The following is a 25,073-nucleotide window of genomic DNA, read 5'->3' as shown; positions in this document are numbered from 1 at the left end:
ATTTCAGACTTTCTTGTTTCATTCCATTTGGATTGAACTAAATCAGTTTCATTCTAAATGTAAAATTTGATCAAATTAGGATCACTTTTCCCTATCTATTTGATTATTAATTAACTCTTTATTATGATCCCATCTCTAAAATACAGTATAATGCCCATTATTTGGCATTCAAACAACTGGCAAAAAAAATGAGGAAGTAAATAAATTTAAAATAAATAAGAATAAATAAAGCTTTAAATAACAGTTTTAAATTGTAAAAGTAAATCTTCTCCAAAGCCACACACAAGCTGTTAGGAGCAAATATTCAGCCAGTGAGTACCCCGGACATGCCCCGCCACAGCAACTGATGGAATAAAGTTTGAATAAAGTTGAGTTTGATTAAAATGGCAGCACCCAAGATGAATAGCTAGCCACTCTCCACTGGGGCGTTTCTCCTGAAATTTCTCTCTGTCCCTGCCTGGTAAGAGTCTTTATTAGTATATTGTTAAGCATATTAGTGTGGCTTTGTCAGTAAACTTAGGTGGTGGTGGTGTGGGGGGGGTGGGGGGTAATTATGACAGTGATTAGCATAGCATCTAGCACAATGCTGTTACAGTGCGAGAAAATGGGGTTCAAATTTAAAGGAAGATGTAAAAGGGCCTGACCGAGTCACTTGCTTGGAGGTGAGTTGGGTTGTGCCAAGGGCCTGACCAGGACACTTGCGTGGAAATGAATCAGGTTGTGCCAAGGGCCTGACTAGGACACTGGCATGAAGATAAGTCAGGTTACGCCGAGGGTCTAACTGCAACACCAGGATAAAGAGCTGGTCGATGCCACTTGCCGCTGGGGCCACTCTCCCAAAGTGTCTCCCTATCTCTGCCTAATAAGAGTCTATATTTTTATTAGTATTAGGTGTACATCAGTAAGGTTTTATCTGTAAACTTGGGGGTGGGAGGGGTTAGCATTGTGTGAACACTTAGAATTCAAAAAACCAGGTTTTGAAATTTAAATTTTGTCAGTTACAGGAATTATTTGATTAAAGTGAACTTTACATAATTAAAGACTTTTTTTTCCAAATTACTTTAAATTTTGCACTGTCTTGTCTTTTAAATGGTGTGTTCTTGATGCAGTTTTGTTAGTTAGGCATTGTAAGAGTGTGACTCAGTCAAAATTCACATATCTGACATCCACAATCCCCGTAGGTGCTGGATAATGGGAATTTTACTGTAGTCTGTTCCTCAACATACTATTCTACAAAAATATCTTGTAAATAGGAATTTAAAATCAAATAATTGCATATGCAAGACATTTTGCATCAATTTTTCTGTGAGAGCTTCATACATTTAGAAACAATACTTTTAAATTTGACTTTCTCTTTATTTTTTGCTGAATGCTTTATTTTTTTGTTACATTCTTTACCCATTCCTTATCCTTTACCAAAATCTCTGCTTCTTTTGAAGGGTTTGATATCCTTGCCATTTTTATTGTCTCTCTTTCTTCACTTCTCCTGTCCTCTTGCTCCCTTATTGGTGTAAACATCATCCACTGTCCTGTAAACAAAGGAAGGGCTTCCATCAGTCCACAATATGATGGCTATGTTTCTTTCACTAAACTATGGAGATCCTTAAATAATGGCTGCAACTATGCTGTCCATTGAGCAATATGTAACTGGAGAAAGAGCAAATCTACTTCATAGTGAGCAAACAGAAATCTTGCTGGCAGGGTGCCAATATCTCAAATATTTGATTCAGGGACCTTTAAATCTGATGTCAGGCCTTTTCACACTTTGATCACTCAGTTCACCACAAAATAGAAATGGAAACGGCTCATGTTGATGTAATTTCATGCATCTTTGCATGGAAAAATTAAAATGTATTTTGTTGGGTCATCTGCAATTAATAAATTGGCTATCCAGAATAGATGATTAAATAATTTCTAGCACTACAAACAGGTAATTTCTATTGGCATCAGCCAAGTGATATTGTAATTGTGAAACTTTCTCAGCTTGAAATATAACCTTGTCTAGAATTGGATTTAGCATATGTCAAATATTCACGTCGTCATCATCTTGGCTATCCCTTGGTCAAGGATGATGGACTTCATTCCATTTTCCACAGAGCGAAGAGGCCCATGCGTGTTTTTGTTTAACATGTACTTACTGCTGCACATTAAGAAGTAGGCAATACTTCACAAATCAACCAACTAATTCCAATGGCATGGAAACCACAACAATTGGTGCTGATAGATATGTTGCAGCCTTCACAGCCATTGAGTTCGAAGTAACTTTGTCCACCTGTTCCATCACTGAGGTCTCAATCTTACCATCATGGGTGGCCCTACCAGAAGCATAGCTCCAGACGGCATCACTCTTGGGATCACAGGGCCATACAAACTTCTCTACAACCACAACAAGGTGACAATCCAGAGAATATTCACATGTAGAGCAACATTTGAAATAATAGATGTAATTGGTCCTTTCAAAACAGTTTTATTGTGGAATAGAATTTGGAGCTTAGCCATATTCTCACTTGCAATTGAATTGGAGGAAAGAATATTAATCAATGGTATTATTAAATCATGCTGTAATTGGACAAAATCTGACTAAAGATAGGGCATCATCCATAGAACATTACAGCACAGTACAGGCCCACCAACCCAAAAATATCTTCCCAAACAAAACTAAACTCTTCCCATCTCATAAACCCTTCCCATCTCATCATCCATAGAACATTACAGCACAGTACAGGCCCACCAACCCATAAATATCTTCCCAAACAAACCTAAACTCTTCCCATCTCGTAAACTCTTCCCATTGCATCATCCATAGTACATTACAGCACAGTTCAGGCCCACCAACCCACAAATATCTTCCCAAACAAACCTAAACTCTTCCCATCAAATCATCCATAGAACATTACAGTACAGTACAGGCCCACCAACCCACAAATATCTTCCCAAACAAACCTAAACTCTTCCCATCTCATCATCCATAGAACATTACAGCACAGTACAGACCCACCAACCCACAAATATCTTCCCAAACAAACCTAAACTCTTCCCATCGCATCATCCATAGTACATTACAGCACAGTACAGGCCCACCAACCCACAAATATCTTCCCAAACAAACCTAAACTCTTCCCATCAAATCATCCATAGAACATTACAGCACAGTACAGGTCTACCAACCCACAAATATCTTCCCAAACAAACCTAAACTCTTCCCATCTCATCATCCATGGAACATTACAGCATAGTACAGGCCCACCAACCTACAAATATCTTCCCAAAAAAACCTAAACTCTTCCCATCTCATAACCCTCCATTTTTCATACTTCCCCGACCATAGACAATGAAGCTTTAGACATATTTATGATGCACATAAGATAACTAGCCTGGAGAATTAACATAGCTCTAAAGGTCGCCATAGCCAAAGGGTGGTAGTGGGGAACAAGCTTCCACTGCTACACAAATGATCTTCATGGCATGCATCTCAAACAGCCTCTGACAACCAAGTCCAACTTCTGGCCTTCATGTGTGGAATATTTCTTATGCCCAGCAATGTTGTTCTCACTGACAGGAGAATTGGCAAAGGCGGGCCACTGGTGCTTTGAAGCCAGTTGCTCTGGGGAGATGGGGATCATTAACCACAAATGGTAACTCATCTAGGAGAGAGAAAATTCTGATTTCAAACCTCCGCTGCCTTGTGGCTATACCTGTTCATGGGAAAGGCTTTGGGAGTAAACCCCAAGGAAAAATCTGGAGTTGGAGTCTCAAAGGCAGCTGACTGCTGTACCTTGCTCTGGCCTGGCAACTCCTGAAATGGATTGACTTTCGTTGTTCCTTTGGATCTGTTATTAGCATGGGGGGTGGGTCCCACTGCATGGGCAACTCTGCCCTGTCTTGCACCCTGAAGAGGCCACTCCAGCTTCGCTTGCCACAGTAGCCATGATTGACCATGACCGACAGAGGCTACACAAGATACATTTTCCCCAAGACCATATTATGAGCCATGGTGATTTGTCTATCATCAATAGCTTATTGGAGAACAGAACCAATTTCCTGCAATAAAATAAATGGGATTGCATAGAAATTATTCTCGACAGAATTATATTATAAATAAAATTAATTATAAATGAGACGACTGAAATGTGAAAATAATGCCTTGATCATGCTACCAGTTAAAATTTGTTCCAGTTACGAAGAAGAAATATCTAGAATATTTACACAGGGCAGTTACTAATCTTCAGAAAATAGAGAAGTGCTGTACTGTTGAAATATCTGTATGCATCTCATCACAACATTGGAATATCTGGTTGAATATTGTTTATGTGTGAAACACGATAGGCTGCAGATGCTGTGATTGCAGTAAACGCTCCAAAATGCTGGAGGAACTCAACAGGACTTTTCAGAATCTATAGGAGACAAAGATATATTACTGACCTTTTAGATCTGAGCCCTTATTACTTTAGTCAAATATAGAGGTGGATAGGTAATCCATAACCCATCTGTATACATACATACCTCATCAGTATGTACTGTACATGTGTTCCCTACACTAGCACCATTATGACACCAGATCAAAGGATGATCCAGTGAGCTGATTAGCCTCAGACTCTGAGGATCAATGAAGGAAAAGGTACATCAAATAAGCCACTGGAATCCTGAGACATTCCTACTGGAAACTACAAGTATGAATATCAAACAAGATACCTGCTCCCATATCCCATTAAGGTGAAATAGTTGGGAATATACAAAGTGTACATGCACAGCCAATGAAAAATCGTGCTGGCGAGGTGTTACTAGTAAGAGGTATGGTTTTGGGTGTGGAATAAGTAACATTTTCTTCTTTTCTTTGGCTTGGCTTCGCGGACGAAGATTTATGGAGGGGGTAAAAGTCCACGTCAGCTGCAGGCTCGTTTGTGGCTGACAAGTCCGATGCGGGACAGGCAGACACGGTTGCAGCGGTTGCAGGGGAAACTTGGTTGGGTGTTGGGTTTTTCCTCCTTTGTCTTTTGTCAGTGAGGTGGGCTCCGCGGTCTTCTTCAAAGAAGGTTGCTGCCCGCCGAACTGTGAGGTGCCAAGATGCACAGTTTGAGGCGAGATCAGTTAAAGAATCTTAATCCCAATGAGCTTGATGGTTTCCGTCGCTATGATAGAAAATCTGAGATTCCTGATGACCCACATGCACATTAGCTGCAACATTTTCCAACATTGCAAACATGGTTGAACGTCAAATCTCTTTACAGTGCTTTCACATGAAAGGAATTATATAACTTGAGGTGGCTTTGGTCCATAATAATTTGCCAGGCTGTGTACATCACTGTTATTTAGGAAAAGACACAATATCTGTTTTGGCACATAGCAGAACACTATTAGCTGAACAATGGAAGAGGAGCAGTGCATGAGTCATCAAAATAAAACCAGAAGAGGGGTGCATGCTGGTTTGAAGGGGAACAATAGATTGGAGTGGCCATGTAACATAACCACAACAATCCCTTTTATTCTTTAAGAATCATCGCGCAGAGTCATAGGATACAATACATAAAAAACACTTTATCTATTTCAGCAGTAGAATTTAAGGAGAGGAACATGACATCAAACCTCATCAATAAGTTTATGGGCGAAAAAAGAATTTTTTGGTTGTTCTGAATTAATAGAAGACAAGAAAACAAAAGGCATACCACAATTACACAACCATTAGAAGTAGCTGGTGATTTCTGAACAAAGCTAGTGCCATTTTCCACTCAGCAGGGAAATACATTATATAAATGACCGCCTTGCTTTTTTTTGTATTTTGTGCATAGGAGAGTGTGATTGTGAGTGATAGAGATGAGTCTCCTGGTGAGTCAGAATAGAAGGAGAAGCAAGAGTCATCTTCTGATACAAAAAGGAAACAATTGTCCCAATGGCTGTCTGCATTGTCCAAACGAAGAGCCGTCATTACACACCTTAGGAGACAATTTTTAACAAAGGTAATTACAGTATTTCTTATAATTGACGTGGTACTTTTCAGGAGCCAAAATTTATTCTTATAAGTATCAAGGTTGTTAGCAAAAATTGTATGGATGCAATTCTGATTTTCTTTTGTCACAGTAATCATTGAAATTAAAACATCAATACAGGGGTAGTAGTGTGTTTCCAGTTGTCAAAATCATAATTCTACCAGAAGATGATGGACAGCTGTCAGAAAATTGGGATCATCATGGGTCATTCCTAACATGAGCATCTTCCTGGCTCTGAAATGTGAACACACATTTGTGGATATCTCTTGATGGACACCATTCTGATAAAGTGGCTAAGTAAGGTGCAACAAATGGCCATTGGATGTAGGCAAAGATGGCAGATCTTAGCACCGATCAGAGCATACTGCTGATGTGATGCCAGCACTGCTATCTTGGAGCTCTATTTACTCCTTTCCTAGTCATCGTTTATTAATCTTGTACGGCTGAATACCTATCCAGTAGCCAAAGAACTTTCCACTGGAGGTTTAAAAGGGTTTCCCCATTTTAAGACGTTAGATCTCAATTTGTTTTTTTTGTAGCTTAAAGTATGAATCAATCAAGATTGAAGGGGGAAAATTATAAGAGGAACATGAGGGGAACAGAGGGTGGTGGGGATGTGGAATGAGCTTCTGGCAGACGTGGTCGAAGCGGGATCATTGGTTACATTTAAGGAAAGACTGGATCGTTACATGGATAGGAGGGGACTAGAGGGGTATGGACCGGGTGCTGGTCAGTGGGACTAGGAGGGTGGGGATTTGCTACGGCATGGACTGGTAGGGCCGAACTGGCCTGTTCTGTGCTGTAAGTGGTTATATGGTTAACATGAACTTGATGTTGCTCCCAACATAATGCATCCATTGGCATTTGCCTCAGAATAATTAGCAGGTAACACACCTTGTCCATTAAATGGTCTTAGAGATTGGTCACAGTACATAAAAACATGTACCTTTCACTAGACAGATGTGTGCCTGGTTTAAAATACCGTCAGATTTTCATCATTGTCTCAAATTCGAAGAACAGAAGAAGATCATATAAGAGTTGCGCGACTTAAATTTCTCGTGGGGATACATGTCCATCAGCATTGATTTACTGCCGTGATTATTTTTGTGTATGGGCTTCCTTGAATGAGGGAAAATGTACCAACCAATGATGCTGTCAAGGGAAATAGGTGAATTTTTATTTTTGTCATAATATTTTTAACTCTTAAAAGGTTAAACTAAGAACAGAGTTAACTACCTTTAAAATGGAAAGTCTTCTTTGGCTTGGCTTCGCGGACGAAGATTTATGGAGGGGGTAAAAGTCCACGTCAGCTGCAGGCTCGTTTGTGGCTGACAAGTCCGATGCGGGACAGGCAGACACGGTTGCAGCGGCTGCAGGGGAAAATTGGTTGGTTGGGGTTGGGTGTTGGGTTTTTCCTCCTTTGCCTTTTGTCAGTGAGGTGGGCTCTGCGGTCTTCTTCAAAGGAGGTTGCTGCCCGCCAAACTGGAAAGTTTGAAAATGGAAAGTGACATATGCATAAAGGTGAGCAGAAGGTCAATGAAGAAACCCTTTCCAAACTACTACATCTGTAATCCTTTTGATTCCTCATCAGCCTTCTGCTCTCCCTCCCTTCTCCTCCATAAAAATCAGTTTCTTCATTTTGGAAATTATGGAATTTTAAGAAATCCATCAGTCAGGGAAGCCAACAGGCATTATGGCTGGGTTATTTTCACATGTGGTGAAACATCACACCAAACTCATTAGAAATGATGGGTCACTTTATTAATACTGTTGCAAATACAAATGAACCTTGTCCTGTCTTCGACGAGCACCCAATTTTCTGAACTTATGATAGAAGGAAAATAACTGACAAATTTTGCAAACTGTGGAAAAAAATCTGCTGTTTCATTAAAAAATATTTGAAAAGGCACACTAATATTTCTATTTCTGACTGAGAGGACATTTTTGTTACAACAATTCCTGAAGAATCAAGAACGAGGTACAAGACAGAAAGATAAACCTGTGCCCATTGACAATCTGCGGAACCTTCTCTGCACTACCTCCAAAGCCAATATATCACAGTACTCCAGGTGTGGGGGCCACACCAGTGCCCTGACCAGTTGCATCAGAATGCCCCTGGCTCTTAATTTCAAACCCTGTAGCAAGGAAGGCCAATATTCCATTTGATTCCTTGATGACCTGTTGCATCTGCAACCAATCTTTTGTGTTTATTGCATGCACACATTCCCAAGTCCTTTGCATAACAGCATGTTGCAAATTTTATCCTTTAAATAATAATCTGATTTTCTGTTATTCCTTTCAAAGTGGATGGCCTTGCATTTATCAACATTATAGTCCATCTGCCAGATTCTTGGCCATTCACTTAACCTATCTATCTCGCTCTGCAGACTCTCCTGGTTCTCGACACAATTTGTTTTTCAACTCAATTTAGAGTCACCAGTGAACTTATATATGCTACACTCAGACCATTCTTCCAAATCATTAATATATATTGCAAAGAATTATGTCCCAGCACAAATACCGGAGGCCCTCGGCTCACCACTGATTGCCAACCAGAGAAATATTAATTTATCCAAGCTCTCAGACTTCTGTCATCCATGCTGATACATTTCCCCCAACTCCATGTATCCTTATGGATAAGTCTTTTATGCAGCACCTTACAAATGCCTTTTGAAAATCCATGTATACAAGATTCATCTGTTCCCCTTTATCCCCTGTGTTAATTATATCCTAGAGTAAATTTTGTCAAACTTTTTGTGGCTTCATTTTGAAGGACCTGTCCTTTCTGAATCCATGCTGCGTGTGCCTGATGGAAATTTTTTTTATCCAGATGTCCTGCTATTTCTTCCTTAATGATAGCTTCAAGCATTTTCCTGACTACCGATGTTAGGCTAAACTGGCTTATAATTACCTGCCTTTTGTCTATATGCTTTATTAAACAGATGTGAGACATTTACTGTGTTCTAATCTGTTGAGACCTTCCAAGAGTCCAGAGAATTTTGGTGAATTATCATAAGCACTTTTACTATAGTATATATTTCATTAACCTAGGATTCCATCAGGACCAGGGGACTTATTTATCTTTAGTTCTACTAGTTCACTTAGCATTACCTCATTAGTGATAATAAGGGCGGCACGTTTAGCATAGCGGTTACAGCATCAGCGATTGGGACTGGGATTTGAAGCCTGTAAGGAGTTTCTATGTTCTCCTTGTGTTTACATGGGTCTTCCCCAGGCGGTCCGGTTTCCTCCCACTGTTCAAAATGTACCGGGGTGGGGTGGTGTAGGTAGATTGGGTGTAATTGGGCAGCATGAGCTTGTGGGTCAAAATGACCCATTACTGCGCTGTTTATCTAAATTAAATTTAAAAATAAAAATTTGTACAAGGTCCTCACCTCCCATTGAATCCATAACTCCTCTCTTTGGCAATGTTAGGTCCCTTCTACCACGAAGACCTACACAAAATGATTGTTCAAAGCTTCGGCCATTTCTGCATAACTTAATATTAATTATCTCTTCTCATCTTCCAAGGGAGTGATGTTCACTTTATATTATTATGAATACTTCTACAATCTGTGTTTATACTTTCCATTAGTTTACTTTCATAATCTATCTTCATAATCTTTATTGCTTGCTTAGTGGTTGGTTTTTAAAGTTTTCTCAATCTTCATGTCTACCAGTACTCTTGGTGACTTTGTATGCATGAGCTTTTAGTTTGAAGCATTCCTTTATTTCCTTAGTTATCCACAGCTGGCTCTCCCCACCCTGACTATCATTGCTTTTAACTGGAATATTCTTGTGTTGAGTACCATGAAAAGTCTCATTGAAAGTTTTCCCCTCTTCCTCAATGTCTCGTGATATTCTCTCTGTTCCCAGTCTATACTAGCCAATTCCTCCCTCATCCCATTGCAGTCTCCCTTATTTAAGCATAATCCATTCATTTTAGATCAAACTATTGCACCCTCCATTTGTATGAGAAATTCAATCACACTTTTTCTGAGAGGATCCTAAGTATAATCACATTCGAGCACAAATCATTTCCCCATTCTCCTTTCAACTTTTTTGCATGTCCACAATTCACTTAACGACGATACGTAAAACCAGATTCAGGTACAATTTACCCACCAATTTGACATTGAATTTAGATCATTTTAAATATGAATAGTGTGACATTCCAAAAATGGTATTAATTGAGATAATTGATTTTTAATTTTTTTTTAGCAGATAGACAGCAGTAACATAGGGTGATTAAGGTCAGATGTATGGGAAGTGGCACATGAGAATATGGTACCATTTTCACATATAATTGCAGCAAGCTGTCAGATTACATTCTCACTACTCCTTCATTGCATCTGGGGTTTCTTTATGGCTAAAACTGAACAGGATCTATATTCAAAACAGGGTACATCTTGGCAGAAAAGTATAAGTGCATAAAGAAGCATTGTGACTTGTAATTTTTCCTACTAATTTTATTATTTATATGGTGTTCAACAAACAATGCATCCTTTAGAAAGAAACAAGAGATCTCATTGTTAAAATTCTTGCTTTTGTTCTTTGGAATTGTATTAATTAGACCTTAATCATGACTCACAGTTTAAAATGGAGCATATTTCCTTCATTAGATACAAATATTTTGTTTGTGTTTTCTTTTACTTTCATTCCATTTGCTTAATATTTATTTCTTTTGTCTCACAGACTTGGAAACAGTTCATTTTAATACTTTGTATGAATTAATGTTTAATGGAGCTATAATACTGCTCTTATAAATAATTAACAGTTTAATAAAATGTTATTGTATTGCAATGAATAACCAAGAAATGTTGGATAAGACAAAAAAAATGACATGTCACATTCTGATTCATTGCTATGTGCTCAGACAGAAACCTTTGGTGTCACAGCCTCCAGATGTTCTGTCATATCCATGGTTACATATTATTAGTTGCGTACCACAGAGGGCATTTTTGTTATTGCAATTTATAATTTACCTAAACAAATCAACAGCATGTGTTAAAAACTACGTGTAATGATATATTCTCCACTTAAAATGAAATGGTATTTTTCAATGGTTTGACACAGTCACATTTGTAAGTACGCAATGCTTCTCACCACAGGACAATTTTCCAGTTTTCTGAATAATGACTAAATCACAAGCATGTGTGCTGAGAAAGCTGTGATAATCTTGAGAAACAGACAAAGGGAAATGTCTGCCATGATTTCTTCATTTTCTTACGTGCCTAAAGCTTCCATTACCTTCTACCTACTTTACCACCAAAATTCAGCCAGTCTAGCATGGTACGTTAAATGCATTACAACGTGTGTAAATCAAGGTTCTGTGATCTTTTGTGCCGATTTTAAAAACATCTCACTGGAAATAGACTCTGCCCTTTGAAATAACTCTCTTTCCAATTTGACCTTGTGAGTAGTTCAGAGATTTTCATTTCCAGCTTCCTTTGAGGCTAAATAATCTATTTTATGAAACAACTTACTTTATATGCCTTGTAACATTTTTAAAGGTATCTTCCATGATTTAAAGTGACTTTATTTTCAGATGATAGTATATTGAGCTGAATCCTGTTGCCTATAGCCAGCAGTTCTGGAGAGAATTGTTGGCTATCGGCTATTCTATTGACAGTAAATTCCTGTAAGCTCGCACTGAGAGTCTGGGAATTACCAATATTTATCTTCCACCCAACTCACCCTCCTCTAAATCCTCACTCCACCATTAATATTCTAGTTACCTATTCCCCTCCAACCAACACACACTCATACAAACCACACAGATCTTTAGCCTCAAAGATGTGTTAATGAAAAAAATACTCAAGGTCATTTATCTTCTCCTTTTAGCCAAAGATGGTGAGAAACAAAAGAATGCAGGTGTTGGAATTTAGAGCAAAAAAAGTGAATAATAGCCTGATCCTAATAAAGGTGACCATATTTCAGCCAAAGGCGAGAATCAGAATCAGAATTTATTGTCATGAACAAGTCATAAAATTCCGTGTTTTATGGTAGCGTCACAATGCAAACATTCATATTATAACTATCTTAAAATATTACTATTTTTAAAAAGTAAAAATAATAGAGCACGAAAAGTAACACCATGTTTATGGTTCAGTGATTGTTCAGGAATCTGATGTCAGTGGGGAAGAAGTTGTCCTTGTGCCACTGAGTGCTCATCTTTAGGCCCTGTACCTTTTCCCGATGGTAGCAGAGTGAAGAGGGCTTGGCGGGGTGGGGTCTTTGAGGATAGAGGCTGCTTTTTAAGACACCACCTCATGTAGATGTCCTCAATGGAGTGAAGTCTGGTGCCTGTGATGTTGAAGGCTGAGTTAACAACTCTCTGGAGTTTATTCTTGTCCTGAGAGTTGCCACCTCCATACAGACAATGATGCAACCAGCCAGAATGCGCCCCACAATACACATGTAGAAGTTTACGAGAGTCTTCAGTGACATACCAAATCTCCTCAAGACACCTCACCAAGTATAGCCGCTGGTGTGCCTTTTTTTGTGATTGCATCTACATGGAGGCTCCAGGACAGATCCTTGGAGATGTTGACACCCAAGAATTTGAAGTTCTTGACCCTCTCCACTACTGAGCCCTTGATGAGGAGTGGGTTGTGCTCCCCTGACTTCCTCCTGAAGTCCACAATCATCCCCTTGGTTTTGCTGATGTTGAGCGCAATGTTGTTGACATTACACCGCTCCCTCCTGTACACTTCCTCATTGCCATTTGTGATTCTACCGACAACTGTGGTTTCATTGGCAAACTTGTAGATAGCTTTGGAATTGTGTGCGGCCAGTCATGGCTATCTAATGAGTAAAGCAGTGGGCTAAGCACTCATCCTTGGGATGTACCTGTGTTGATAATCAGCGAGAGGAGATGTTGTTTCCAATTCGTACTGACTGTAGTCTTCCGATGAGAAAGTCAAGGATCCAGTTGCAGAGGTGGGTATAGAGGCCCAGAGGTTGTAGCTTCTTGACCAGCACTGGCAGAATAATGGCATTGAAGGCCAAGTTGTAGTCAATGAAGAACAGCCATATGTATAAATTGCTGTTTTCAAGGTGATCCAGAGCTGAGTGGAGAGCCAATGGTATTGCATCTGCTGTGGAGCGATTGTTACATTAGGCAAAAGGGCTCACAATCCCATAAACATCTCAAGAGCAAGTGTTTCCTAAAACCTCCCAGGTGTGCTTAACAACTATTTTTCATTGTAATTACCATATCCCCTTTGATTTGATCCACAGTAGACCCCTCATGACTACTTGCTGCTGCATTGTCATGCACATTTTGGCAACTGTTATCTGCTAATTTATCTTGTTACCTATTTCACAACAACCTATGCCAAGATGACAGCAGAGACGAGGAGCAATGGAGCATAATGTGCCACAAGAGAACCACAAATGGGTAGATGTAGATGCGATAGGTTTTGTGATTGCATAGATGTGGATTTGATATGTTTAGTGATATGTGAGCCATTTTCTATAAGACCACAAGATAGGAGCAGAAATAGGCTATTCAGCCCATTGAGTCTGCCCTGAGATCCTTCACTTGACAATGGCCATTCACCATACCATTTGCTTTACTTGCTGCTTCTATTTGGTAGCTGCACTTGTTCCATTGCTAAGATACCCACAACCTTTTCCATTTGACTCCATGACTCTCTCCCACCCACCCTTGGCTTTCCAGTCATGTGTTTGGCTTGGAAGAAAAGCCTCCTGAAAATGGGATAACAAAAACCATTGAACCATTGAGGTGGGAGGCTGTGACTTCACTCTGGCATTATATTTGCTTGTTGGGGATTAGAAACTACTCATCCCAAAGCACCTGCTGCTCCAAGTGGAATCTATTATGGAGCCCAGGGTGAGGGAACATAACATCCTTGTGACTTCATACTATCTCACACTAATCCATTTAAAGCTCTGGCTTCTGCAAGTTGAATGTTGAAAGAATCAGTGATAAGTAGGAATATCCTCACTGAGCAGAAAGATGCCACAAACAAGCAGATTACTGCCCTTGATGGTCATAGAACAAGAGCAAAAGTGTGAAAAAGATGGCTCAAGCAGAGAGATCCCACAAATGAGCAGATCATCCTCCATAACAAAGAGATGGGATGTGGAAACCTACACGAACACTGTTATAACTCAATGCAACCCATTGAGATAGCTTCCAAATTTCACAGAGTTCTCCAAAACATTTATCAGTTGATATACTTGTACTGACAATAACCACACCAGTAGTGCAAATATAAGACAGCTTTAATAAACTAATATGTATACTAAGAGGTCTTGTCTCTCTGCAAGATGAACCTGGAAGGCTAGACTGTAGCTCTGGACTGCTTTATATACAAGGTCACTGGGATGACCCCTGGTGACCTAGTGGTGTAATTACATACACCACAATACTAGTTCAACAGGTTCCTCTGTGGAGACACAGATGGCAGCACCTCACGAGCAATCTTTCCAGAACAAGGGCAGCAAACTTGGTTTAGGGGTGGCACAGTTGGTGTAGCAGTTAGTGCAATACCTTTACACCGACAACGGTCGTGATTGGGGTTCAAACCCCGCGCTGTCCGTAAGGAGTTTGTATGTTCTCTCCATGTCTGTGTGGGGTTTCCCCCACTGATCGAAACATTCTGCAGAGTGTAGATTAATGGGATGTAAATTGGGCAGCGCGGTCTCAAGGGCTGAAATGGCCTGTGCTGTATGTCTAAATTAAATTAAGATGGAGGACCAGTTTTCCTGCAGCCCCTACATTGGGGGCCATTTGCACAAGGAAGGTGCGATTTTCCCCGTGACATTGCATTTGAACAATGTTGCTGTGTTCAAAATTGTTTATAACAACAAAATAATCAAAATAATACAAAAAAAGAGATTTACTACATTTCTGCCTGAACTTAATTCCCAAGTGTCTTTCCTTTTCACAGGATTATATGTCAGCTTCAATATCTTGGTGCTATGTTGCAGTGTGCTCAATGCAGCTACAACCCAGCTCTGAATCTATCCAGATCCAACATCTCAGAAACAGAATTTTTTGTCATGAACAAGTCACAAAATATGGTGCTTTGTGACAGCATCATAGTACAAACATTCATATTATGCACAATCTTACAACAATAAATATTTTTTTTAAATAGTGCAGGAAAAGTCAGGCAGTGTCTTTGGTTCATTGATTATTCAGAAATCCGATGGCAGCGGGGAAGAAGCTGCGCTTGTGCCGCTGAGTGCTCATCTTTAGGCTCCTGTACCTTTTACCCGATGGTGGCAGAGTAAAGAGGGCATGGCCTGCGTGGTAGATGTCCTCAATGGAGTGAAGTCTGGTGCCTGTGATGTCACAGGCTGAGTTAACAACCCTCTGGAGTTTACTCTTGTCATGAGAGTTAACCATATAACCATATAACCGTTTACAGCACGGAAACAGGCCATGTCAGCCCTTCAAGTCCGTACCGGTTCACTTGAACAACTCCACTAGCTCCTCCGCAAACTCCTGAGGAAGTAGAGGCTTTCTTCATGATGCCATTGTTGTGTTGGTTCCAGGAAAGATCTTCCGAGATAGTGACTCCCAAGAACCTACATTTGCTCATCCTCTATTGATGACAATAAAACAATAAAGTCATTAAGGAAAAGTTCTGATAGGTTAATCTCCACCGACCTACATTTTCCCCATATCCCTTAATTCCCTACTTTGTAAATAGCAGAAGACCTCGTCGATTCTGCCATGAGCCTTGAGGTCCTCTGCATGTTTCTCTGATGAAACAGAATGTTTGCTTTAACAAAACTGCACTCCAAGCACTTAGTCTCCAATCAGATTAACTTTCCATACTCCCACCCAGGGTTTTGCATCCTTTCTGATCCTGCCATTAAATCTCCTAGGAGCATCAATTTGCCTTCCATTAGATTGTGGCTTTCTTGACACCTCCGTACCAGGCAATGATGCAGCCAGCCAGAATACACGCCACAATACACCTGTAGAAGTTTACGAGAGTCATCAGTGACATACCGAATTTCCTCAGACACCTGGCAAGACTTCTTTGTGATTGTATCAACATGGAGAATCCAGGGCAGATCCTTGGCGATGTTGATCCCCTCTACAACTCAGCCCTCGATGAGGACTTGGTCAGGTTCTCCTGACTTCCTCCTGAAGTCTACAATCATCTCCCTAGTTTAGCTAACGTTGAGTGCAAGATTGCTGGTGTGATACCACTCAAAGAGCTGATCAATCTCCCTTCTATGCGCTTGCTCATTGCCGTTTGCGATTCTACCGACAACTGTGGTGTCATCAGCAAACTTGTAGACAGCATTGGAATTGACCCTGGCCGCACAGTCATGAGTGTATAATGAGTAGAGCAGTGGGCTGAGCATGCATCCTTGAGGTGCGTCTGTGTTGATAATCAGTGAGGAAGAGACGTTGTTTCCAATTCGTTCTGACTGTTGTTTTTGAAGTAAGTCAAGGATACCTGCAGAGGGTGATACAGAGGCCCAGGCTTTGTAGCTTCTTGACCAGCATTGACGGAATAATGGAATTGAAGGCTGAGCTGGAGTCGATGAAGATGGCCGTATGTTTGAAATGCTGTTTTTGAGCTGATCCAGAGCTGAGTGGAGAACCAACTAATAAAAATAGGAAGCCTTTAGAGGCCAAGACCCCTTGGGAACAAGGGAACAAGATAACATTCCTACCTTTGCTGTGACTGTCCCGCCAAGTTTGTAGGTTGTAATTTTGAGCTCCAATTTATGTAGTTAAAGTTCACAATTGATTTTGTGCCATTAACAGTCATTAATAAAGTCAGAGCTTGTGGAAATACTTAACAGATCACACAGCATCTGTACAGAGAAAAACAGTTAAATTTTCAGACTGATTACATCAGAAAATAAAAATGCTTTAAGTTAGGCTGAATGGGAGAGATGGAGAAATCAAATGAGTGTCTATGATAAAATGGTGACCAAGAGAAAACAGATGACGCAGATAGGCATTGGCTAACAGCAGCTTGTTAGCAGCAGCTAACCTCTCTGGAAGAAATGTAAGTAAAAGATCATTGAGATAGAGGAGAAAAAAACAACGGAAGAACTGTGAGGTGAGGAACAATGCAGTCACAATGCCTACCATTAGGCCAACTAAGCAGCTACGTAGGATGCAGACATCAGAGGGGCGCTGTTGAAGAGAGCAAATTGTGCCCCACAGTTCAGGTAGGCTGAGGGGAGGGTTTGAAGTCAGCGTTGGGAGCTCCAGTGTGTGCCTGTAGGCTGACTGTGGAGGGGAGTCTTATGTAAACCTAAAAGTGTATTTGGCTGTTTAAATAAGTGAGATATTCAAGTTTATTGTTCCAATAATTCTAATTTGTTAACACTTCATAAGAAAAGTCGGTCGGTCCATGACTAGCCCCTTTTTAGAGGATTATAATTCATGAGAAGGGGAACCAAGCAGATTTGAGACCAAGATGTTCCAAGGTAATTCGTTAAGGACAACTCAGGACAAGTACTAGCTGCTTTTTAATAGCAGAATAACTATCAATATTCATAGATGAGAAATAAAAATATATAAATTCTTAAAAGAAATCAACTCAGCAATTATTCCATGCTATTTTTGACATTATATTAGGATTTTGTCTATCCTAGTTGTCAAAGTTTCAAAAAACAATCAAAAGTCAGACTAACAGCATTTTTGAATTTCTGTGTGTAAAGTCATACTGAAATTATATAGTTACATTTTGCTCATGGTTCTCTATCAATGTATTACAAGTTTTTCCAATTGTTGTTGTGTAATGTGGAGATACTCTCCTTCCAGGCAGTTCTTAAAGAGACATATAATCAGCTTTATTATTGTTCTAGTTGATGCCGTCCCACAGTGGTGCAATTAATAAAGCTACTGCCTCACAACTCCAGCCATCTGGCTTCTGCCCTGAACTCTGGCCCTGTCTGTGTGCAGTTTGCACATTCTCCCTGTGAGCTTCCTCTGGATGCTTCAATTTCCTCTCGAATCTCAGAGAAGTGGGCAGGTAGATTATTGGCCATCGCTGTAGTGTGTGAGTGAGTTGTAGAATCTGGGGGGAAAATGAAAGAAATGTGGAAAAATTTAAAAAAGGAAATTGCATAGATTTGTAAAAATGGTTATGGGAAAGTCAGCACAAACTTGATGGGCCAAAGGGACCTTTTCATACTGCATCATTCTTGTGGAAAACAATGGGCACTGGAAGGTATTTTGACAAAGGAGTGTGAAGTGAAAGGTTTTAACGTTGTGTTGCCCTTGGGAGAGGTCTGCATTCTACCGAGTGCCCTTTAGTTCAAAATGATTTGTGTGCCAAAATATTTTCTATGAATTTGAGAAAGATAATCAAAGATTGATGCATTACTTATTCTTGCAATTTAAAATAAATTTAACAGTTTCAAGTTTTATGCTTTTCATTCTTTCTACAAAACATCTGCTTTAAAAATTAAAGTTGGCAATTTTTTTTGGGGGGGGCGGGTGTGTTCAAATAGTTGGCCTTGCCTAGAGAACAAAATAGTCTGGCACTGGCCCTGAGTGAAGTTGTTGGAAATCTGAAATGAAAGAGGATGCTTGAAAAATCGAGCAGATCCTGTAATATCTCTGGATAGGGAAATACTGAATTAATGTTATAGGTCAATGGCAGTTCTGATGCAGACCTGGTTGCCTGAAAATATAAAAACACAAAGGTAGAGAAACGAGAATGGAAGTGGGCGTTGCCATCCAATGAACACCTGACACCAGAGAAACATTAGGCTCATGAGCATAGTTAATGAACACAAGTGCCTGCTCTTATTTCATCAGATAATGATTGTTAGAGTTTCTTACTCCAAATTACATAATTGTGAAAAAAACAGGCACTGATTAATTTCCAGCCTTTTGAAAGTGACTTTATCAGAGAGTCATAGAATCACCTACAATAAAGCACAGAATCTTTTGCCCAACTCGGCAAGGCCATTTGCCTGCATTTGGTCTATATCCTTCTAAATCTGACATTACTCTTCACTGATCATGTATTGATACATGTAATATGTTTGCTTTGTACTTGAAGCATATGTTTCAGAGAAGTATTTATGGACTAGATCCTTCTCAATTTTTGTATAACTGAAAAACATACTTTAGTTCATCAGTCTTTTCTGGCTGATGATGTTCACCTTATAGTTATAATGCCAAGTACTGCTCACGCACTAGAGTCATTTATGAAGATGCTAGCGAGATGAAATACTGGATGATTCTGGCACCAATTAACTCCTGGCAGGACCTTCAGCAGGTAAGCTGTAATGGGAAGAAATCAAAAGAAACAAGCAAAGGTGATAGCATGAACAGCTGATAAGAAAAGTTATTAATTTTCTCATAGAGTAGGCTCAAATTCTTATCTCTAATAGACCATGTAGAAAATCTGCAGATCTTGAGGGTACCATCCACACAAGAACACAGAAGATAGGACCAGGAGTTGGCCATTCTGTCCTTCAAGCTTACCCCACCATTTAATATGATCATGGTTGGCTGATGTTGGCATGAACTCTTCTGTACATTTTCTCCAAACCCCTCTATTCCCTGATCTATCAAATATTTATACACCTCCATTTTAAATATTTCCAAGTATACTTGGGCAGAGAATTTAAGAGATGGTCCACCATCTGCAAGAAAAAAAATCTCTACATACCTCAGTTGTAAAATGACTAGCCCCTTATTTTGTCTCCATGGACTGTTGTTCAAGATTCTCCCATGAGTGAAAATATCTCAGTTTAGGACCTCGCATGTTTGAATAATGTCAATCCTCATTCTTCTAAACTTCCAGGAATACTATTTAATCTCTCTTAGGAGAAAAAGCCAAGGAATTAGCCTGGTGAATCTCCTTTGGATTACCTGCCCTCAAAGAAGGAAACAACCACATTTGAACCGACAATAAATAAGTTTCCCAGTCACCAACTGAAAAGCAATTTAATGCATTGAAAAATGGGGATGTTGTTGCATTTTAATTTTGTCAAAGGAATTCTAAAATTCTTCTCAACTCTCAAAATTCAACTTAAAAATCATGGCCGGGAAATATTATTGTTGGCAAAATGGCCACACCCAGGAACCACATGAAATTGGATGCTGGCAGCTGTTTATAACGATTCAGGCACGTAGCCAGCTAACTCATTTCTTTTCATTGGCTGTCTGCCTATTTCTGGAGATCAGGAAATCATGTGTCTCTGACACAATTGAAAGGCAGCCAGCACTTAAAGGGAAAGTAAAAATTGGAGCAGTTAGAACAAAATGTTGGAATTGAAAATACTGATTGTAAAAGTTGCCAGGTTCTCCTTTTTTACCACCTTTTTCCCCCTCACTGCGAAATCCTTCAGCCAAGTTCTTCCTTACTTCTGAGAGGACAAATCTTGGCTCTGTCGTTCTGGCAGCAATGTCCAAATAAGTTCAACGAACCCAGTACTCTTTAATCACTTCCCAGCTACCTTCAGATGCTTTGGAACACTCCACCTTACAAGTCCCTCTATTCTCCTTCAATCATCGCATCACACTTTCATCCACATCTTTCTCCTGCGCCTAAATGTTCACTACTATTGTAACCCTTCTTCTGTACACCATACACTTTTTGTCCAGCATATGAAATATTTTACAAACTGTTTATGAACTAGATTCTTCCCAACTTTTGTGTAACTGAAATTTATCCTTTATTGACATTTTCTAAGCAGTGAATTTCTCAGAAATATATTTTCCCCTTTTTTTCCTGTGATGATAGACTACATCCATAGTCAAAGTGGTTCATGCTCCTTTGTTCCTGTGCCATGCAGCCCAGGGGTGCTCAGTACTGGTTTCTCACATTAGCGAATGTGTACAAACAAGCTCGAATCTTGATAAACAGTTGGGGCTGAACAGCAAAGCTACCCCCGAACGTCCAAGCAGCAGAAATGTTCTTGGAGAGTTCTGACTGCTTGATGTTTCTGGTGTTTGCATGGCTATTACTGTAGATCATCTCGTCAAAGTTAACTTGCAGTTTCAAAGGTCAAAGGAACCATTCATATTGTTGGTGGTCTTTAAATTGCACAGTTGATGGTTCTTTGCCACCTGTTAACCCCACAGACATGGAAACAAATCAGTTTTACAAAAGGCTTCTACAAATAGCATAGAAGAAAACAAAATGCTGGAGAAACTCATTTATTCTCCAAATGTCATTGTTCTTCCTGAATCTTTAAATGGAAATAAAGATACTCATATTGAACAGACATTTTTATACAAATATTGAGCTTTCTCATTTTGAGATAAAGTTGCAATAAAGACAATTTAGGTTATGAATTTTTCTCCAATCAAGAGAAGATAAATGTTTTTTTTTGCAGGTTAAAGATAGGTTCATTGCTTCTTCCAATTAATGAAACAGTTACAACCTAGAACCAAAAAAGTCACAAACAAAGAACTCTGTCTCCTCCTATCCTTGCTGAGTTTCATAGCCACATCATTGATGACTTTGTCTTCAGTCACTGAGGTTTAAATTCCTATCCCTAATCTTTCCATCTCCCTTACTCTTCCCTCTCTCTCAAGTCACTTGTGACTTGTCAAAATTTTAGTCATCTGACCCAATATGTCCAATATGACATACTACTCATTTTTTTTGATAATGTTTCAGAAAGGGTAGCATGGTTGGCGTCGCGGTTAGCACAACATCTTTATAGTGCCAGCGATTGGGACCAGACTAGGGTTAAAATCCCGCGCTGTCTGAAAGGAGTTTGTACAGTCTCCCTGTGTCTGCATGGGTTCTCCAGAGGCTCCAGTTTCCACTTACTGTTCAAAAATGTATTGTAAGTTAATTGGGATGTAGGATAATTGGGGGTAAATTGGATGGCATGGACTCATAGGCTGAAATGGCCTGTTACAATGCTATATGTATGTCTAAATAAGATGTGGTACACCTACAAATTGTTTTGAAACAGGAGGGGCCATATCTGGATATTTAAATTTGAATTTTGTATTCCTCTCTCACTATTCCATTTATTCTCCTCAACTCTACTAATTCTTGCCTCCAATCAAAGTCTACAAGTACATCAAGCAAACTGATTTTTCAATTTAAACAGTGAATACATAAGGAGTCACTTTAATGAATTATTTGATATCTTAATGGACATTGTATGATGAATGCCATAAATATTTTTATTTGCCTGGGCACTGTTTGTCTACAGGAAGAATTGATGGGATTACATACTACTTTAACTTCAACATAATTATCCTTATCACAGGAGCATAAAACAAATGCAACTTGTATTGATAGACTACCTTTATTGTTTAAAATGGCCTAAAGCCATTTAGTGAGAAGTGAAAATGAACACCGAGCCAAGAAGAAAAGATTAGGAAAAGCTTTGAGAAACTTTGTGAAACAGCTAGATTTTAAAGAGGGTTTTAAAGGATAAAGACATCATTACAAACCGATGGAAGTTGGAAAGAAATTCCAGATTAAGCACCTGGATCGTTGAAGGCAATGGTACCTATGATATAGCAAAATAATGATTAAAAGTCTGTCACTAAATAAAGGACATTAGGGAAATAGTGAGAAGGAAGGTTACCATGAGACATAAAAGTAAAACCTTGGAAACAATGGGAGTTAATGTAAATCAAATATTAGAGAACTAATGGTCAAACAGGAGTATGCACAGAAGGTGATGCAGATAGAATTGTTTGGCAGTTAGGGTTTAGAGAGGATGCAAGATTGATGTCATAGCATCGAAACAGGCTTGTCTCTCCAGCTTGTGAATGCCATCTAAGCTCGCACATTTGCCTACACTTGATTAAATTCCTCTACATCTCTTAAATATCGAAATTCTACCTGCCTCCACAGCTTCATCTGGCAGCCTCTTCCATGTACTTACCATCCTCTGTTTGGGAAGTCACCTCTCAGGTCCCTGTTAAGTCTTTTCTATTTCATTTGAAATCCATGGCCTCTGGCATTTGATTCCTTTACCCTGTGAAAGAGACTCTGGATGTTTACTTTATCTATGCTTCTCATGATTTTATAAACTTCTAAATTAAAAGATCTTCCCTTAGCCTCACACTCTAGGGAAAAACATCCCAGCCTCACCAGCCTCTCCCAATCCCTGCCTATTAGCCCTGATAACATTCTTGTGAATCTTTCCTGCGTCCTTTCCAATATCCTTCTTACAGCTGGATGCCCAGAACTGCACAACAATACTCCAAGTGAGGACTCTACTAAGGATTGTACAGTTGTGACCTGCTGTTCATGCTCCTGTACGCCATGCCTTGACTGCTGAAGGCAAGCATGCCAAATGCACTCCCGAAACATTGGCTACGTATTTTTTCCATACAGAACGTTGTGTTACCTGTCGAATTTCTCCAGCCCTTTTTTGTATTAAATTATAATCACAATGTAGCAGACTTTCTTGTTTAAGTGCCAACACCTTCTTCTCTACCCTGTCTACTTGTGTTGCCATTTTCAAGATACTCTGCCTCTTCAACATTCCTCTACCATTTATCACGTAAATTCTGCCCTGGTTTAACCTACAAAAGTGCAACAACTCGCACTTGTCCATGTTAAATTTCATGTGTAGGGGAAGTTTTCCAGGATACAGTACAGTCTGCTGATTCTGGAACCTGTTGGAAAAAAAAACTGCTGAAGGAACTCAGCAGATGAAGCAGCATCTGCGGGGTTTGGAAAATAATTTGCAAAAGTTTCGATGAAGATCTTGCATCAGAAGTGAGAGTTCAGAGGGAAGATCGCCAGTGTCAAGAGGAGGGTGAGGAGCGAGACAAGGGCCAGAAGCCGATAGGTGAACAGAGGAGGGATGAAGGCTGACAGGCAAATGTAGCAAGATGGAGGAGGAAAAGGGATGGAGTTGTGAGACCGAGGCAGCTGGATGACAGATTGAAGCTGAAGAATTTTTAAAAGGGAAGGGAGAGTGAAAATGGAGACAGAGGGAGATAAGCAGGAATAAAAAAGCTGACTGTGCTCGAATGCAAGAAGGAAGGTGTTAATGGGAGCTAATTGAGAGGATGTGGAGAGCAAATGACAAAAAGACAATTTGGCGAATGAAATGTGTGGACAGTTGGCAGACAGAATCTAGATGGAGAGGGAGATGAAAATGAGTGATGGGAGTCCTGAGTAAGGGAGAAATGGAGGTGAATAAAAGAGAGAGATAGGGGAACACAGAAGTAATGGTTACCTGAAACTGAGTTGCTGATGGCCCATTGTGTTGCGGACAACCCAAGCACAATATTATACGCGTTGATCCACTAGTTCCCCTTCTCCACCTGGCTCCATTATCCATTCATCCTTCACCCCTCCTCGGTTCACCTCTCAGCTACTGGTCTTTGTGACACCCCTCTGTCTGCTTTATAGGGGCTATCTTCCCTCTCCATCTTTGTCCTGATGCAGCGTCTTAAACCAAAATGTTGACAATTCATTTTCCTTCCATAGATACTGCTTGACCTGCTAAGTTCCTACAACAATTTTTTAGCTTGAGATTTACCAGGATGTTGCCTATAATGGAATGTTTCAGTTATGAGGAGAGACTGGAAAGGCTGAGTTTATTTTCCTTAGCTGATGGAAGATCTGATAGAAGTGTACAGAATTATGAGGGGTATAGATAGGGTGAGAATATTTTCCAAATAAAAGAGACATTTCAAATCTGACACCATAGATTTTAGTAGAAGAGAAAGCTGCAATCTAGAATACACTGCTTAAGAAGATAATGGAGGCAATTACTTGCACATCAATTAAAATGTTGCTGGACATGGTGGCTAAAGGGCCTGTTTCTAAGACTATTGGATATAAACCAGGGAAATACTGCATTAATCCAGAGAGAACAAATAGATCAATAAACATTTCAATCATAAATGGAAATAGAAAAATGTAGTGAGAAGAATGGTCTATTTAGCTTCAATTTGTTTCTCTCATGCAATGAGATCATTGCTGATCTGTGACCTAACTCCATTTACATCTTTTCCATTTATTCCTTTTGATATTAAAGATTTATTGATCTTAAATTAAAGGTGGTGAATGATTCAGCATTAATTGATACAATTAATATGCAGATTAATAAGATAGATCAGGAACAGCTGCTACCTCTCCACCATCAGACTCCTCAACAATAAACTCAATTAAAGATTCA

General features: G+C 39.6%; 1 long non-coding RNA gene across 5 annotated transcripts in view; it reads right to left on the bottom strand.

The window, feature by feature from the left end:
• Window positions 1-1,335: 1,335 nt before the first annotated feature.
• The window catches only part of LOC138744726 (uncharacterized), a 107,321-nt gene continuing 83,583 nt past the window's right edge, over window positions 1,336-25,073 (bottom strand). For 2 of the 5 annotated variants that reach the window (XR_011345724.1, XR_011345728.1), the window contains exon 2: window positions 1,336-1,529. This is a non-coding gene — a long non-coding RNA (uncharacterized lncRNA). Of the gene's footprint in view, window positions 1,530-19,112; window positions 19,234-22,817; window positions 22,911-25,073 lie in introns of all 5 variants that reach the window. The other 3 variants (XR_011345727.1, XR_011345725.1, XR_011345723.1) reach the window with 3 other exon arrangements.

Source organism: Narcine bancroftii, chromosome 10, assembly GCF_036971445.1.
Source record: "Narcine bancroftii isolate sNarBan1 chromosome 10, sNarBan1.hap1, whole genome shotgun sequence".
NCBI lineage: Eukaryota > Metazoa > Chordata > Chondrichthyes > Torpediniformes > Narcinidae > Narcine > Narcine bancroftii.
This window is presented reverse-complemented; position numbering and strand designations above follow the sequence as displayed.